At 42.7% G+C, this 19,667-nt stretch overlaps 1 protein-coding gene across 3 annotated transcripts in view; it reads left to right on the top strand.

The window, feature by feature from the left end:
• COL8A1 (collagen type VIII alpha 1 chain) overlaps positions 1 to 19,667 on the top strand; it is a 90,704-nt gene that overhangs the window by 66,189 nt on the left and 4,848 nt on the right. The gene's annotated exons all lie outside the window — the stretch shown is intronic.

Here is a 19,667-nt window from a genome sequence, read left to right as displayed (position 1 = left end):
TGTCAAGACAAAGAAATGTGTCCTTTCAATTGTGAAGTACTATCCCATCTCTTAATGGCACCATACATTGCAAAGGCAAATGTTCTTGAAAGCTGTTGTAATTAAAGGCATAGGGAGGATGCTTGCGGGGGGGGGTTAAATTAGAGTTAATGAATTGCATTTACTCAGACCAAGCAATGAATTCAGAAGGAATAGCACGAAGAATTTACATAATACAGTGAGGATTTAAGAAAAACTGGGGATAGCACCTATGGTTTCCTATTAACTGCAACTACAGTTCTAATTTGCATGGATTAAGTAGAATAACTGATGTGAATAATTGCTTTAGACAATAATATATAAACAAAAGCAAGGCTAGGGGAAAAAAAAAAAGAAACAGGCAAAATATGGCACCTAGCATGAAAAAAAAAAAAAGCAGCTCCAGTCCTGGGGACCGCGGAGACAAATTCTTCTGATTTTACTTAAGAAAAAAAAATGTGGGGAGGATGTCCTATTTTAATTTCTTTTTTGGCCTCCACTATATTGTTTATCTTGAGTGCTCATCTTCTTGACAAATATATTTTCAGGAATCTGTTCTTTCAGGTCTCATAGCCCTGAAAAGAACCTGAATAAATGTGTCTGCTCGTCAAGACTGACTTGTAGTCTGTGCGGCTTTATTTAAAGTTAGAGGTTCGCAGAGACCTGTAAACAGACAACTGCAGGAACTGGAGATTGTGAGAAACAGTGTAGTACATAAAGGAGCTTACTCCCACCAAAAATTTCTTCTCTCCATAAATTAGTGTCTTTCACGTTGATGAGCATGAGAAAGACAAGAGAAGACTGAGGACTTCGTATAGCCCTCACTGAAATGCTTGACATACTTCTTACAACATCACTCAGAGCTAAGTAAGGAGTTTCAAACCCATTTTGCAAATGAGGAACTGAAGGAGATTGGCAAAGCATGGTCCCAGAAGCATCTGCAATGTTTTGCAGAAGTATCAAAGATTTAAACCAGGTAGCATGGGTACCACTAGCCAGGCTGCACCATCTTGAGGCTCCCCACAGGTTGGCTTGCCACATTATTTCTGTTCCAGCACTGTAAATCCTGTCTGGAGTCCTGAACTCCAGATGTGTCCTGAATGAGATGTGTGAGCTGAGACATTACAATAAACTCCACTGCTTGTTGGTTTGCTTCTCTTCGTCACTCCTTTCCTTCTCCAATACAATCTGTACTGCTGAAGGTGGAAGAAACTTGTGAGCAGGAGTTAGAACATGGCAAAAAGTAGAAGCTGGGGAGTGACAGCAAGCAATATATACACGTGCAGAGAGAGAGTAGGGGCTGGTGAATCAGGCCTGCCTTTTCCATAGGAACAACAAAAAAAATGGTGCTGTAAGTAACTTGCCCCAGGTCATAGAGGTAGTTTTGAACAACCTTACATGCATGTTTAAAAATCTCTAGCTCTTTTAAAACTTGAACCTGCTGCTTGAGTGATGGAGTCCTGATCAGGACTCACAACCAGAAATCTGCAACTCCCTAGTCCCATGATGTGAGTAAGCAGGCAGGATGCAAGTGCCACGTAGGAGTTTTTTCTCAGAGACAGGGGCCAATCCATTATTTAAATCAGCAATACCAGACAGTTTATAATCCGCCTGCGGTCTTTTTCAGAGATACTAGTGAATCCAAGCCCATCCTTAGGAATTCTTTGGGGAAAAGTACAGGCCAGATACTTCCTTAGTTCTGTAGGGGCAGTGTGTCCTCATAGGAGGCAGGAACAGTATCTCACAATTATCATTTCCTACCCCCCTCCCCTCCAGCACTGTAGGAAAGAAAGAATATCTTATGAGAACAGTAAACATTCAGCATGTGCCTGTTTCACCATTCTGATTCAGAGCGTCAGCCCCACGTTCAGAGATAGGAACTGTGGGAGTCTGTGTTATATCTGCAGTAAAAAATGTTGGCTTTTCTGCATCTGGACACTGCCACCTCAGCTCATTTCTAGTGCGCGTGCTTTGGCAGCACACAGCTGAGCAAGGCCATAGATGTGCATTTTAAATGCGGTAACCTTCAAACTGTGTTTTTCTTGAGAATCATCTATATTATAATTACAAGGAAAAAAGATGGCACCACTGCATTTCTTTACAAAAGAATTCCATTTAGAATTATTACTTTTAAGTCAGTGAAGCATGATCACCAAGACAGAACAAGATTGAACGATGAGTGAGTTTAAAGTGTCTTTGTACTGAGTTTAACACATTTGGAAGCCCTGGGTCCTCCCATGCTTTTTTTTTTTTCTTTTTTTTTTGCACCAATTTTCTGTAGTTGGACAAAGATCAAACATAATAGTGTGTGTAGCCAGCACACAATATACGTGATCACTTTGGTTAAACTATAAAAAAGGCTAACATCTAACTTGTCCATGTCATGTTATTTGGCAAAACTAATGATATAATTAAATGGGTTTGAATATCAAAAACATATGTATCTGCTTACATTTATACTTTTTTTTCCATTTATAAAATAATGCTTTTGTAAGAGAATAAAATTCAATGAGCTTCACATGTACTAGTGGAGTTCTGCAACTCAGTTATTTCTTCATCACAATGGCAAGAGAAACTCCAGCACACAAACAATCTAGATTTATAGATCTGATTGCAGCGCTGACACTTGGCCTGCAGAGCTCCCTAGCAGGCCAAAGAGAAGTAGTCTTTTCCACAGGTATGGAGCGGGTTGGCTGATAGCATCAACTAAGCCATGGTGAAGGATATGAGCAGAACATTCACAGCCCTACCTCTAGCTAAACTAAGAAATCTTTGAATGTTGATTTCATGAGTGTTCAAAGCAAATCATGTTGATTTCATGAGTGTTCAAAGCAAACTTCTGCAGGAAATGGGATCGACATGCATGTTTTCTTGGGAGTTCCTTGTAAAACAATAGTCAAGTCTGAACATAAGCATGTATTTTTAATTTAATAGATAGTTTTACTTTACAGGTTCTTTCTCCTACTGCCTGTAGGACTGTACATCAACAGAGACATCCAAAGTCTGCTTTCATTTAATTAAATGGGATCTTTGTCACCAGTTTAAAGAAAAAAAAAAAAGATATCAGATATATGAAATCATGTCTGTTCTCATGACATCTCCAGCCTAATTTCCAGGAAGAAGTTGGGATAGTTTTGAATAGATTAAAAGAATGATAAGAAAAACATTTCCTTTGAAAAAAAAATTAAAGGAAAGCAACTCTCCCACTTATCTTCCAATTCTTCTATCTTTGGAAATTTTCCTTTTAGCTCAGAGGCACTAGGCAAGTAAAGCTGTTCATCTGTGACATCCCATTAAATGTCATCACTAGCAAGATAAGATGCAGTAAAATGGACTCAGTAGCAATCACCACTGTCCGCTTCAAACCAGATACATGTAACTACTGTGATCATTTCCACAGCAGGAGAATACCAATACCAATAAATTGAGCACATGGAAAAGGCAGGACTCAGTGATACTGGTTATTCTGTTTACAAGTAGGAATTACCTGCACCACAGGCAAAATGCGACTATAACCGAGGATGGAATCTGGGCCAATAGTGGATACCTGTTTACTTAGCTACACAATAGCAGGCCAGGGTTTGTGCATTCTTAATCTAATAAAAACCAGAGCAATTTTCATTTTACTGCCTGAAAATGGGAATGTCATAGATCTAAATTGACATTTGTTCCCTGCCAAAATATTTTGCACTGGCACTTACTGTTGGAAAGGCCAGTTTTTCCTACCTCCAAGAACCAAATAAAACTCAGCCAAATTCTTCAGTTCTTAATTGAGCAAAATTCTCATTGTGGTTTTGCTTGATTAAGAAAAAACAGGCTACAGTCTACTGGATAAGTGTCTGGGTATATATACGTTGAGATCCATTTAAAAATATTTAACAACTACCAAACTTTATATAGGTTATAGTTCTCATTAAAAATTAATGGGGTTACCTATGTATGTCAGATTGCCTGTCTGCACAAGTGACCAGTTCCCCAGACGCTGAATTTCACAAGCTTCTAATGTTGCTAATTGTCACATGGAAGTAATTAATTGAGTCACTTGAGAAAAATCTCTTCCAGGTCACGTAAGGTTTTTATTTACAATTGTGGAGGCCTGAATTACTGAGCTCTAGAAAATGTTCTTTTTTTTTTTTTTTTTACTTTAAAAACCAGATATTTACCAGTGTAATTGAGGCACAGGAACCGATGGGATACAAGTTTTTTAAAGTCACTACTGCATATAGTTTTCCGTCATGTCTGTTCAGATTTCTGCATTTTATCTGTATCACAGATCCTCCCTAGGAGAATTACTAGACCTTCATAGCCAGGAGGATTTATAAAATATTAATCTTCAGCAGTCATTTTCAGCCTGAGGCAGCCAAGAGAAAGTTAGCCAGGAAAAATCTTCAACAATATTGTGTGAATAATTTTGCATTTCCAAATGAAAAATAAGTAGGTTTGTCTTCTCTTCCATAACAGTTATCACTACATTATGAATGCCACACCAGTGTTGTATGGTTGCAATACACCGATTACTGCAAGTGGAGGAAAAGACAAATCTCTCCCCTTCCCCTGGAGGATTTGTCATGGCTTAGTCCTTTGAAGACAAGTTCATGTCAGGTATAACATTTCATCAAGATGAGGACTTCATTCCAAACCAAAGACATAATGACATGCAATATCATGTAATGATATTTTTCTCCAATATCAGAAAAAGTAAATAATTTTCAACTGACCACTGTTAAGAGACTCTGCTTCATTTGTGGAATAAATATAAGTACAAGAAATGATAAAACAAGGTAGAGCTGTTAGTCATAAAGAGAAGAGAGATAAAATAAGAAGGAATTCAGGAAGTGGAGAGGCATTGGTAGAATTTAACAGCAGTTCTCAAAGGTGATTTATGATATTTGTACGCACATTAGGAGATAATCCAGTCTAACTATGCAAAAGAAACAAAACTGCCAAAAAAAATTAAGGGTTTTTTTTTTTAATTTCTTAGTGATTTTGATTACCGTTGCTGCCTTGTAGGTCAAAAAGAAGAGGATGATAATTTTTTTTCTACAGATACTATTTGAAACCAATCCATCTAAATTTCCATTTAAAAGCAGTGGCATTTTCATGTAGCCGTAGTTTGCAGATTTTGCCCACTATGTATTAAGAGATGAAAACTCTCCATAAGTTCGCCTTACTTCCACTCTCTGAAATATTACTTTCAAAAACCTGTAATGAAAATACTGTCTAACAAAAGAGCAAACACAGATGCCATACAATTCCACAGATTATATAAACTCTTAGATTTTTGTCCAGTACAGTCACTGATTTCTTATTAAAGCTTAAATCAGTGAAGGTGGAAGAAATTGGATTAGCCCTCAATTCCAAGCAGAGAGCTGCTAAATCTCTGGTATCTCCGTTAATTCCTTCACACATTCCCTTCCATTCATAACCCAGCTTTCCTCCAGGTGCTTCTTCCTTTGCCTGCCACGAAGCTGCTGTGCCCTGGGGTCCCATCAGCCAGCTGTGTGAAAGTTCTACCACTGCAAGCTATTCACATAGATGCAGCCATACCAGTAAAGCTGACTTGGGAGGTTTTGATGCATTGATTTCAATTCTTACTGATTGTTTCATTTGTGTGCATACACTTACGTGTGCCTGTATGGGCAAGGCTTACTATCCCAGCACATTGCTCAGAGTTGCTGGTATGGCTGCTTCTCAGCTAGAAGCACTTTGTCATTTAGTGTTCCTTTAGCAGTAAACTGCTCTCACTCTAAACATGGCTTAAATTGCACCTTGCATCCAGTACTGGCACTTGCCAAGGTATCCCTCAGAGGTGTTTGGAGCTCACAAAGCTGCAAATACGTATTTTTGAAACTAGTCCCTGGATGACTTTACTAGCACAACGTGCGAGTACAGTCCTTTAAGGAGCTCATTCCCACAGGATTTAATCAGTCTTGTTATTTAATTTATTGAGAATTCTGCAATACAGCTCAGACCTACAGAAAAATCCTTCTCAAACTCTGAACCTGTGGGGCATAATTATGTACTCTAGATTATCTCCTTCCTTAACATGGTTAAACAAGCCTTCCACAAAGCAAATTTCTATTAAGAATAAATGATTTCTGACAAGATCTGAAAATCTGAGCAGGTTTCTTGACCTAACACAACATTAACTTAGAATTAATATAGGTGCCCCATCTCACAGTCAAATGAAACAAACAAACAAAAGAAAATTATTGTAAGCACTGCTGATAGCCATTCTGCTGTTTGGAGAAACAAGACTCCTTTTTCCTTGCTAGAGAAATATTTGCCTAGTGGATTTATTTTTTATTTGGTTAAGCCATGGCCTGTAGGTAGCCAGGAACCTTTGGTTCTCATGTTCAGCAGTAAGAATCTGGTGGACAGTTTGTGAGGAAGAGTATGATTTCATTTAAGTGCATTGATTTTTCTAACACCACATTTTGTGAAGTTATTCATTGTTGTCTTAACTGCATCATCCTGGGAATAGCTACTACATGCCTTAACTACTCCATTGCATAGATACAAGAAGAATTTTTAGAAATACATATCTGCTTCAAAATAAAACCCCAGATTTTGAAACAAAAAAAAAAAAGGAGGACTGGGCAGGGAAAACAGAGGCCTTAGCTGATTGACGATACAAGCTCTAGAATCTTTCAGATCCTAATCTATGAGGGGATGTTTGTATCTGGCCCCATAACGCAGTCCACATGCCTGAATTAGACGCCTGGACTCCATGTACATGCGTAAGGGGAGTGAAGTGCCTCGGAAGGGGATTCCCAAAAGCTACTGTTCGGGGAGCTGCCTAAGCCAGCCAGATAGGAAAAGATGAAGATTGCAGTTCACCCTAAATCCTAGCTCTCTCCAGGGTTTAAGTGCCTTCTGGTGAATGAAGTACACAGGCGCAAGTCCCTCCACTCTGAGCTCATAGCCCACAATCCTCTTCTGAAGGCAGATCCCAAATTTTTCTTTCACACTCTGAGCAGCTCTCAGCAGCTCAAGCACAATCTTAGTCTGTAGAAGAGGGGTTTAATTCCTTCCTTTAGGAAAGGGCATTGAAGTGAGCATTTCCTGTCTCCTGGACATACCCCAGCCAGCAGGCTACAGGCGTCAGGTCCCAGGCAGTGGGTGGGAGCTAGCACAGGTCCCAGCAGACCCCAGGAGGTATGGGGAGGGGGACTTCAGGAGAGACTTTGTCTGAAAGCTTGGGAGGCATCCGCAGGCAAAGGGAGCCTCAGGTCCACGCCTGCACGAAGGAAACTTTGTGCACTGGGTCCAAGCAGCCCTTGAGCAGGACTTCCGTGGCCTGCCAGCTCAGGCAACAGCTAATCCGTCCCTGATCAAGGACTTGAATTTCAATTATGGACTGAAGTGCTTTAATTTCCCCCTCCAATACTATTTCCTTACATGCTTCCGGCCCGACCTCTGCCTCAGAGTGCTGCAGGTGGGTGTAGGGAGGCTGGTGTCCCCTTGTGATCCACTTCAGCAGCTGGGGAGCAACAGGTCTGTCAGCCTGTCACTGCTGGCAAAGTCCTTCCTCCTGGCTGCGACACTGGTGAAATGGAAGTGCCAGCTCCTGCTGCAGACATTTTGTAAGGGTTAGAGGGGAGAGCTGGGCACTGACCAGCTTTACAGCCTGTATATTTGCTAGTCACACAGTTACCAGTTACTGCACTGAACATTTCATATTGTTTCTCTTGGAGTAGAGTTGAGAGACTTAAGTAAGCGATAGTATTTCCTCTTCAGTATTTGGCTTTGCTTTCCTTTGTCTTTGGTTGGGTTATTCCAAGGTGGCAGATAGGGAAATTTCAAGTCCTTTAACTAGATGACACTGGATTGCATATAGGAAATTAATTCTGTCTCATGGCATCTTTGGAGTTCAAATTAATATGTATTTTCATGGATCCAGGATAAGTGTGTGTGAGTCGGGTGGAGGTCTTTTTTGTATGTGTGTGTGTGTTTCAAAAGTGTTATTTTTCTCTACTGTGCTTTCGAGAGACATGTCAAACATTTACTATAAGTATTCACTGAATCAAACCTACAGACAGTATTTCACAACTCAGGTTGAAAGTTTTTTTGGTGGTGTCACGCTACCCTTATTTCTTCACTTGTAGAGTGAGAAGACAGTGGCATCTGTGTGGACCTGTACATGTTACACTTCTTAACAAGTAAAAATTATTTCAGTCTTTGTCTCTCTGCCCATGGACTAGTCAAGTGGTTATATGTTGAAGTTGACTTGAATAAGAAGCATTTCTTACCTGCTGCACAAGAGGGAAAGACAGAAGGTCATTACGGGCAGAACTGCCTGGTATCACACAGGGACGCACGTGTGCAATTCAGCCATGGCGGCACTGTAGAGTTTTTGGTGGTGATTGCACCCAAGTATCAGATTATGAACAGATGTACGTTTGTAAATCCACTGTCAACCATCTAGCAACTTCCAATTTCATGTCCGCCTATAGATATGACCCAGAGAACAAAGGGTCTTTTATAAAAATTAAAAGCCCAGTTTTGAAACCATTTTAACAAAATGGTTTCAAAACTCATTAACAAAATGAGTGTTTAGCTGTGGTTGTTGTCATCTTACTCATTATCAAGAAAAGTAGTATAAAAAATAAAATTTACCCATTTAGGAAATATAACCGTGGGATAATTTCTGCTTGATTTTGTGAATGGAACAGTGTCAGGTCATGACTAAGATCAGCCGGCACATCCTAACAAATACGACAGTATCTGCAATATTTTATTACAAAATATGAAAATAACTGCTGATAAATAATTTTAAAACATCCTCCTGATTTCTGTCTGGGTGGAGTAGTCTAGTATGTTTAACCTTCTAATGCAAGATCATTTCTTCCACTTTTTGAGCAAAGGTAGGAAAAGTATGCAAAAGGCAGGAATCTTTTTAATGGCAAATAATTTTCCAGTAAAAATTGTCTGGGAGACAGGAGGTTTTATAAAGAAAAACATTTTACAGACATTTGTTTTCATATCTCCCCTGGACTGAGACTTTGGGGTTCTGAGAAGCTGGAAAGTTAGAACATGGCAAATCAAAATAAGGGAGAGAGAAGCTGCTCTTTCCCTCGACAGGCTCATCAAAGCACAGTGAATGGAAATACTGTAAGTGGTAACAATTCATCTCCAAAATAGAGCCTTCAAAGCCTCTTGCTTTTATTTAAAAAAAACCCCCAAAACAACAAAAACAACAAAAGTCGTGAAGCAGCACGAGGGTGACAGCCAAGAAAACTCATTTTGTATGCCATCAAAGTGAGAAAAGGAACAGAAATGCTATGCTGTGCCAGTTTCAGAGAGAGGCAATCAAGTAAATTTTATGGCAAGAAGGCAACGCATAAGGCCACAGGATTGCAACAGGAGTCACGGAGAACAATAAACTGTTTCAAATTAAGATCAGGCCAAGTACTTCAGAGTCCCACACAGATTTCTTGCTTTATAGTTCAAGAACTCCCAGGACTCTTAAAGTAAACACTGTCCAAGTTGCAAAGGCTAGACTGTGATCTCTACAAAGAGGCACATGAAATAAAGTTTCTCTATAATCAAAACACTTCAACCGAAGAACCAGTGCACCCAGAATTAGACTCTTTTTTTCATTAATAAGACTGCATGATCTTGATGCCTTGTTAGGGGTTAATGGCTCCCATTTAGATCACTGTAAAGCACTTACATTTAATTAGTATGCCTGCAGTGCTAAAAAGTGGAGGGAAGAGGAGGGGAAATACAGTTCTAAGCCTCAGAGAAGTCCCTGCTTCATCACCGGTAATAAAGAAGCTAAAACTTAGCCCTTTCCAGAGAGCAAGCCCTCCTGCCTGCCTCAGACACCCGAGAGGTGCCAGGAGCCCTCGCCTCCCGAAGTGCCCCACTGCAGAGCACCGGCCAGACCTCAGTGGTAAGGGAGACAGACACCTGCCTTTCCTAAAGCTGCGGCTGTGCTCTATCCACCCAGGACACAGTGCAGCCTTTTCACCCCCAAAATGAAGAAAAAGTGATAGTGGCCATGGCGTGGCAGGACATCACACCACAGCAGGGTACCTGCGGGTGGCCCACGGGCCATGCAAGGCACGTCAGACCTCGGGCAGCACCAGGGACTGCAAGGGCAAGCAGCCTCAAGATCAAGAGAAGCACAAGAGCAGTTTCTAGCCACTTTTCCCTTGTCTCCTTAGACTTGGCACCAAGCGTAGCTTAGCTAGTCTGAAAAGTCAAGCCTACACAAGTGTTACATCTGCAGACACCTGTACTGCTTTACATACTGTTTATTCTAATAAAAAGACAGATTATCTTCCCTACGACATCTGTAACAATCAGTCATTGTCATTACCAAGAACACTTTTAAAATCAGGATTTCCCTTTATATTGCCACTTCTTGGGAAGCGTTTAAGAAAAATACATACTTCAACACCTGTTTGTGTTTTGTGGATGTTAATGAATGGCGCTTTTGCAGATGTATCTAAGCTTTCCTGAAGGTACTGAGATCTACTAATTCACGCAATGCTCCCCCTCTAAGCAGTCTTCTCCGACACATGAAAGAAAACCCTAAACCAGGCTGTATTAGAATAAAATGTATATAGCCTGAGTTGGTCTTTTGTGTCTCTTTAGGACTTAATGCACCTTCAAAAATAATATATTTTATTTTTTCTGCTTTTAGTATAATACTTTGGTTAATCAGATGAGGAACTAAGAGTTCTCTGAGCAGTAAAACTGGTAGATATCCTTCAGAATAAGACTCTGCCGTTTGTGAGTATTTGGATGAAGATTCAGGATACATTTGATTTTAATAATTGCCACAGAAAGAAACAGTCTTCTCTCACTTTTGTCTACTCCCATACATCTGATAAGATGGAGCATTTCACTGATTAACAAGCTTAACGCTAAACTGTGCGGATTATTCACTTGTCATTTAGAGTCAATTGCTAGCCTGTAACTTGTTCACAAAGCTGTAGCTGGCTGAACCAAAAGGTAGTAAAATGGAAACTTTTTACACTTTCACCAGTAGAGTATAATTCATAGCAGCACTGCTTTGGCTTAAAATAGTAGAATGCTGTGATACACTTTGCAAACCACTGTACCATAACAACAATTGTACCATGAAAATCTGGGAGGCACCTACTGCAGCGCAGCCAGCACAACCTATCTCAGGGCAGAGTAAGGCCAAAAGCAATGAGTGACAGCCGAGAAGGGAGGTTTCCAAAGAAAGCCTGTAGTTCCCTGTCCACCCTGTTTTGCAATCAGTAATCACCATAGCTCTTTATCAACACCTCCAGGTTCAGCCTACTAGATCAAGCACTTCAGTCTGAAGCGCATCTCTGGTTGTTTGCCTTTGCATTTCTTTTGGGATGGGGACTGGCAGTAGATGTGAAGCGTTTTCGCCAAAACAATCCCCAAACTAACAACGCCGCCAGGAGACGGTCTGTTGACTGAGACGGTTGGTTGACTGTAAAAGCACTTCCATGAAAACCAGCCTCGCTGCCAGTGGATTGCGGACAGCAAACTCATTACATCTGATAAGGCAAATTCCTTGGATGGTCTCTGTGCCCGTGCCCCACAGGGAGCTCCTTCTGCAGCACCCGGTAGCACCGCTGCTTCGGAGAAGGAGCCCTCAGTTCAGTTCCCACGTTGAACAAGCAGTCTGTCCTCAGATTATCGGCTGCCAGTCCTGGGCTCCACGCCAGGAGAGCGATTACGTACCAGTAAGTGGGGAGGCAGCTCTAGGCTTTGATCACTTTGTGTGTTCCACAGTATCGGGTCCAAGTTTATGTGCCTCGTGCAGCCGATCGCTGAGCGGGGAGCTAGTGGCAGTCGCTTAAGTGTCTCCATGAAAGCCGCTTGCCACCAAGACTGTAGGCAAACTGCCCAGAAGAGAGCATTAGGCAGAGGATTCAAGCGCATGCCGTATGGCAGAGAACAGGAAAATGCATTCAAAGGCAGGTATTTGCTAAATCCTACCTATAATTAATTCTAATCCCATAATTAAAGTCGCATGCTTTTCTGCAAACATTCCCCCACGCTGGTCCTTCCTCCTCACCCCAAGGTCAGACATCGATTCGTGCAAACAAGTACACATCACCACGCAAGACAGCTGCATCCCCGAGGACTGTGGTCACCCGGCCAGCGATGGCCAGCCTGCTGATCCTTGTCACGGCTCCTTGCCGTCTGACTGCAAGTAGCTTTCAGGCATTTTCCAGCAAACAGCTTCTGGGCCAGATTCTGAAAAATATGCAAGAGACTACCTCCCCTGGAAATCAACTCCTAGCACCAGGCATCTGAATATCATCGTAAATCGTGAGCTTCGTGTTTGTGTTGCTTCAGCAGAGCCCTGTGCCTGGAAGTCAGGGGTGGTGGAGATGCCAGTCTAATCACATCCAGATTTGCAGAGGGAGATGGAGATGCCTACTCAGGCCCACATAGGTAGGCTCGCAGCAGACTGAGCATGGGGAGAAGACTAAAGGCATCATAATTACCTCTGCATGGCCTAATTTCTCCTTCTCATCATGGCTGCTTCCAGTCCCAGGATGTACGCTTTCACATATATGCACACAGACAACTGTTTTCACATATACCTAGGTACAGACAGACATGCAAATATACAGTGGGAGTAAGAGACAGGGGAAGGTCCAAGGGTGCCATTTTCATACAGAGAGCTGGGAAACCATCCAGACTGAGCACACGCATGAATGTATTTGCTAAAAGATTGGAGCAGAGGCAGTTGCTTTGTCTTTGGAAAAAGATTTACAAATGGATAAACAGATCTCCCCAGGCATTGCAAGAAAAGATCATATAATTACCACTGAAGCCAAAGATAGCTTATAGATTATTACCAGTTTTTACAATGAAGCCATTTATTTAGATATTTTCACACTTCTCTAAGAAAACAACTGTAAGCACCATTTTGAATTTAAAAAAAAAAAAAAAGAAATATTGAATATTCTCCATTAGCAGCAGGTTTCTGCATATGTGCATTTTTAAATGTTTATTATGACAATCCTTGTTATGACTGTCTTAGATTTAGTAAATACCACATAATAATCAGACACAGTTGTTAGACCTTGAGCAAAATATGATTTAATTTATTTTTAACATACTGAACAATAGCTGTTTCTTGGTAATCTAAACTGAACACAGACACTCAACACTACTTTGTTTCCTTGGAGGGGACAGTGAAAAGGAGGGAAGAGAAAAAAATAATAATAAACCTGATCTCTGTAGGAGAGTTTCACAAGAGGGAAGAAGGCAGGATTACATTTGCCATAAATCCTGCTTTTTTCCCTACTGAATACAGCCCTTATAGTCCCTTTAACAAGGTAAACTCTTTGCCTACTCAAGAAACAGGTATCGCCTTCCATGAAGCTGCAGGCACCATTAAAAGTAAAATGATGTGGGACCCCAAACCTGCTTGGGCTGAAGTCTGGCACAAAGCAACCATCTCCTGCCAACGGCATGGCTGAGCCCTCGCAAAGGGCCTGCTCTCTCCCTTACCATCCTCCTGCTCTTTACTGCTGAAAATAAGATTAAGTCAGCATAGCTAGTCTTAATTTCAGTTATGAAACTGGTTAGCTTTCAGAGGAAATTTGTGCCAAGTTGCATTTGGTTGCCTTCACTCCCTGTTCTTATGTGGAGTATGACTGAACTTTCAAAAAGAAATCCCCCCCAAACTGAGTTTAATTAGTTTGATTGCAAATTCGAAAACATCTGTCCAAATGACATAAAACCTTGTTTGGCACAGAAAGGCAGAAGAGTGCTTTATATGCAAGTGGCAATGTGTGTATTAAATGGCACCCTAAGTTCTGAGCTAATACAAAATTCTTTGGCAAGCAGAAGGTTGTTGGTTTTTCCTGCCCCTGAAAATACGAGTTCCCACTAAAATTCAATCCTCAGATCCCTTCAGAAAGTACTCACTGACTGACAAATTCATCCTCAGATGAGTTTTAATGATCCAGAGATTAATTTTAGCTGAGATTAAGTTTTGAAATAGTGTATTTGAAAACTGTAGACAGCAAGGTGCTGCAAAGATCACTGCCCAAGTCACCTACACATTGTGGCACTGCTGCTGAGAATGACAACCAACAATTTGCTTCACTTTTCACACTTAAAGACATCCCCCACTTGAAGTCACCCCAACTATTCACTGATGCTGAGCAACTACAGGAACTAAGGCCTAGGTAGCTGCTCTTCTCATTTTGTGCTAAAATTTCTTAGAAGAAAGGTAGCTGGCTAACAGAATTAGTTTACAAATGCCAAAATTTCTATGTCCAGTGATTAATCTAATGCTTTTCAGGTGGTGGGGACCTTAACAAAAATATGTATAGAGGTAGGGGTGTGCACACGCTTACATGTATAACCCAGCAGTTTAAGGGAACCATATTGTACAAAACAGGAACAGTATAGATTATTTGTTACCAAAGTAACAAAAAATGAAAACATTAAAAAAAAAAAAAAAAAAGTTATTGCATTGTGAAGACTTTGTAGCTTTCTCTTACAATCCCTTCTTTGACTCTGCATGAGCTGCCACGTACCTCTGCCCATGAGCTCAGGGACAGCCAGGGAACTCCCCGCAGAGGGCTGCTGTGCTTCTACCCCACCAGCTCTCTGCAACACCGTGGTGTTACTCCTTGTGTGCGATAACACGTTATTCACCATTTCCATTGCATTATACTGTCCCTGCATGTCTCTCTATGACAAAGAGAGACTTTACTGAGGTTTGTAATGTTCCTGTGGGATTGGAGGCCCTGGTCCCCAAGAGCAGAGTCATCCCTGGATGCACCATTGTAGATACTTGGCAATACGGTCGGTTATCAAGGTTACTCCAAAAGCAGCCATGTGCCTAACCACTCTTGATCTGTAGTCAAAACCATCTGTCGTAGTTCAGCCTACAGAAGCTACCACCTTAGGCCCCCCCTCACTAACAAAAGCAGAACACCATCCTAGAGAATTTAGCTTTCTAGCATCAAATATTTTTCAATAGCCTCCTTCTGGGCACAAGATCTCCAGAGTCACTAGGATTTTTATTTTGCAGCAGTCATTTTCCATGTGGAAACCTGAGCGCTAGCAAGTCCATCCCCTCAGCGCAGTGGGGAATGGGTCCCTGCAGCTTTGGGCAGCCCCCATGGAAGGGACTCCAGGGCAGAAGAGTTCAGGTCATCGTGGGTTACACCTCTCTGGGAAACACAGCAGTTCAAAAGCAATGTGTGATAAAGTAACCCCATAGGGCTAGTCTCAGGGTGAGTATTATCTCAGAGGTTCTGAAACATGGTTAAGTTTAATTTAACCCAAAAATTGGTTGCACAGCAATCACTTCCCTGTAAGAACCAATAAATCAAGGTCTGGCCTCCACTCTTTGCAAGACCACCTATGCTTTCAAGTCCCACGTGGACGAGCATCACTCTTTCCATAGATTCTTTACACAATCAGGCTAAACCAGCTATTATTTCTTCACACCAATTTAAGAATTACAACTGCTGGTACATTTTGTTCTGTCTTCAGTTCCACTGACAGACGCAAATAGCCAGAGGAAGGTCCTTTCTAGTTTTCTCAGGAGAACAGCTCTACCAAAGAGATTATTGAGAAATGTTCTCACTTGAGCTTTGCCTGTAAAAATGTGTTTTTTTCAAGGACTCTCTCTCACCCACAGAGCCAACCACACGTGTTCACACACAAGCAGCTGAATGCTGTGGTCTAGGATAATGTTCCTTCCCCCTCGAGTGGCTTGCCCCACCCTGGGTAAAGCAAAACATTTATTGTGTCTTAATCTGAACGACTGGTGCAATGATGCATCACACACTATGAAGGCACAGTTGCTTCTCCTCCATCTTCCTTCAGACTTTCAAACAGTTAAGGTAAAACTTTGCTTTCTTCAAGCCTTTGGCTTCTTTAAAGGTGCACACATTTACCGATTTACCTGCCACAAATACGCTGACACATTCCCATTGTTTTCTGACAGAAACCCAGGAAAATCCTATTCCAAAGCCAGCTTATTGCTCTACTGAGGGACGCCTTTGAAAGCTTGTCAGATCGCATTACATGAATGTGTTTGGGGATGATCCCTAAATTGCTAGGATTTAGGTGAAGGATGTGGGAAGTCTTATAGTTTGGCTGCATCTTCAGCACAGATTTTTCTCCTCCTCACTCTGGTATTTTCCTTAAGTCCTGTCACTGCTGTGAAAATCTCCTTTTACTGTTCATAAGCTCTGGGGGACCTGTCCAACATTTAGGATCTATATGCTTCTTTTAAAAACCAAGAGCAAGATTTTCAGTAGCTTTTAGGCATTTAAAGCTGTTGGTGGTTTCCTAGCAAGGTCTTCAAATGATGAGTGCTGTGCACCCAGGCATTCAGAAACAAACGGCAGAGCAGAAGACAAGACCTTCAACATCTCAGTACATAAATAAATTTTTAGAGAAGTTGAGTAGGATGAGACAGGCAATGAGCTGAAACACTGAAGCATCCCAGGCATCCCTCATGCTTCAGGGCAGGCTTGCCTTACAGTGACGGTATCTGATAGCGATAATCCAGCTGGACCCGCTGCCGGGAGGCAGCAAGCAGTAGCAGTCGCACACACAACTCTGCCACGTTTCTCATCAAGACTGATTTTGTCTGACCCCTCCGTCCTTTGGGAGCAGGAGGAGAGACGAGCCGTATGGCCGGTGCTGAGCATGGGCTGCTTCCCAGGTACCTGTGGCAGATCCCAGGACCCAGACAGCGCACATGAGGCCGCCGGAGAGGCTCTGAGCTCTTCCCACTAAGACGTCATCCAAGTCCCATCCAGACTGAGGTTGTTCAGTACATAAACCCCCACCTTCCACCTCAGCTAGTCATAGGCACCAGCCCCAGCCAAAATCAATAGTCAAGAAGCAACTTGTTATTTGCAGGCCACAGTTTTGGTTATGATGAGTCAAAAAAAACATTAAAAGAAACACAGATGTAGTGAGACCACCTCATTTTCTGGAGGCTTCCTATCGACAGAAGTCTTGCCTGATCTCCTTCAAAATTTCCATGCGTGCACACTAAAACATCTTGTGGTCATGCCTGTTAAACCGCAGGTGTGTTGCGTGATGCTTGGCTGGGCTGAGGGAGCTCAGCAGAAGCAGCGGGAGCCTGAGTTCACCCTGAGCTGCCGGGCAGGCTGGTGTCTCCCCGTAGGAAATTTTTTTCAATTACTTCAAATAGCTCCCACTCGCACACAAAGCCCATGTTTTGTAATAAAAACAAGGAGAAAAATCACATCCAAAGGAATTTTACGTATTTCCCTCTCCACTTATTCCACTGAAGTTATCTTTTTAAAAAAACAAACTCCAAAAAATTGGCCACCAGAACAACAAAGTAGCCAAGAAGCTAATTTAATAACCTCATTCTTCAAAATCCATCCTGCCCTTCATACTTGTAGGTTTCAACAACAGTCCTAAATCATCCAATATTTTCTAATACTTTTGTGAAAGGTTTCACTGCATTTGTCTCTTCATACAGGCAATGCTTTTCATTTGGGGGAGATGCACAGAATGCTGCAAATTTCCCAGTAGCTGGCATTTTCCCTGCAAACTGAGGCTACAGAGAGCCAAAGCTGCAGCCAGCTACTTGTTATGGTACAGAAAGGAATAGAAAGGCCAACAAAGACAAGAGTCAGGATACTCCCCTCCTCAAAAAAAAAAAAAAAAAGAATTGCAAGATTGCTCAGGATCCATGTGCCCAGATGAAGCTGCAGCAGGTCAATAAATAAATTACCGTATCCCAGCTGAGCCACCATAACTGGTAACGCACAGTCCAGTGCCATTGAGCTTTAAGCAAAAATACTGCGTCCTAAAGCCCTGATCCTTTAGCTCCCAGCAAAGCAGCCAGCCGTGGGCTAAAAGCCACATCTGACTCGCTGGAGATGAAACGTTTGCTGAAATGCTTTGCGGAACAAGGATGAGCAACTGTGCTTGGGCTCTAGCTACACTGACAAACTCCTGTACCTCTTGGCTCTGGTTTTCTTTGCCACATGGCAGCTGGTTACATCCAAGGCCTTAAATTCAGAAACTCAGCTGTGCAACATATACTCCATCTAGTGTTTATTCACTAATATTTCATGCTCTTAAATTGTTTATTTGGCTGTTAACACAAAGTTCCATCTTTTCTGTAGTTTGTTTGTCTATTTAGGAACCGTTGGTTGTTTTAACTACACGGTTTTGATTTAGCCTCCACTTAAGCCTTCAGTAATTATGATACACTAATTTCCATTGAGAGATTAGATCTCATAAAGCAAAACAAAGCAGAAATGTTTAAAAAGAGCAGTGAGAATTACTCCGGGTACTCTGCTAATGCAAACTGAACAGAAAGCGTTGAACAGAAAAACTAAACGGCACCCAATGTTACCACCTGACCAATAAACTTCACCACAGCACAGAGCAGCCAGAGAAGCTGTTTCCCAGCCCTTCCAGTGCCTGAGCCGAGACGTACAGCAGCGAGGGGGGAAAAGGCAAGTCATGACTCCAGGGCTCAACGCCTGTGGTGCCACTGACCCCCTCCCTAAGCTCCCCAAGTCTTGCAGCTGCCCTGCAGCCCGCTCACACCCTCTGCCCACCAGGCAGGAGTCCCTCGTGGAAGTGCCGCGAAGTCCCACCTCCCCCAGTTAACTCTGAGGCCCTTTTTGGAGGCCCACTATACACAGCACAGTGTTGTAAGAGGTAAGCTGAGCTGCTTACTGCCCCCTCCTCTGTAAATATATTTCCTCTTCCCAGCCCCACCTACTTCTCACACTTTTACCAAGCTCATTGCAGCAGCAGTTGTACCTGCCCAAAGCCACATCTCCTTATGGCCCCTGGGAGGACACATCCTGGCCCATCTCAGGTCGTGCTGCCTCTCAAGTGGAGCCAGGGCTGCAGCCCCACGAGCAGCTGGATTCAAGTGGGGAACCAGTCCCAGCAGGAAACAGGAAAAGTTTCACCCTGCAAAAGGTATCTCACAAGGCACAGGGAACCAGGTGAAGGGGGCTTGGAGCTGAGCCCCTTTGCCACAGATGGAGAGGCTTTTTGTCCTCTGTCAAGCCAGGCTGTGGGAGGGCAGGAAAATCAGCAGGTGGCACAAATCCCCCACTGCCGCCTTGGGCCACCCTTGCCACACCTGGGCCCAGCAGCAGCTGCTGCTGCTGCTGCAGGTGAGTCCGGATGAGCGGTTTGGCAAAGCTCTGCTGGTGTGCCTGCTTGGTGGGGGCTTTTCCAGCAGCTCAGCTTGGGTGCAAGGCATCTTTGCACTGTGCACAAACAGGGAGTCTGGGAGAACAGCAGGCCTGGCAATTGCCATGTGCATTTCAAAAGAGCTGGACGCGCCTACCGGGCTTGGTTATGTGACAAACTGCAAAATACTCGGTGTAACACAGGGAGAGTCTCCTCCTTACCTGGGGCTGCCCCCAAGTTTGCACTCATTTAGGGAGCTCCCTGTTCCTGATTTGCTGCTCACCTGCTAGTAATGCCACTGCTCCAGAAAGGAAAGCCAACAGCAGATGGGACAAGAGGTCCCAAGTTTCTATTTTGATAAGGAAGAAAAAGAAAGGAAAACTAACCCTGTTCTGTTGTGTTAGCAGGGCTGGTGAGGCGCTGCCTGGGGAGGGGACAGGGTCTTCAGCAGGGGAGTCCTTTAGAAAATAGTTGAGCCTCCCCAGGGAAAGGCTGGGTTG

The sequence above is a fragment of the Chlamydotis macqueenii genome, chromosome 1 (genome assembly GCF_036417535.1).
Source record: "Chlamydotis macqueenii isolate bChlMac1 chromosome 1, bChlMac1.mat, whole genome shotgun sequence".
Lineage (NCBI taxonomy): Eukaryota > Metazoa > Chordata > Aves > Otidiformes > Otididae > Chlamydotis > Chlamydotis macqueenii.
This window is presented reverse-complemented; position numbering and strand designations above follow the sequence as displayed.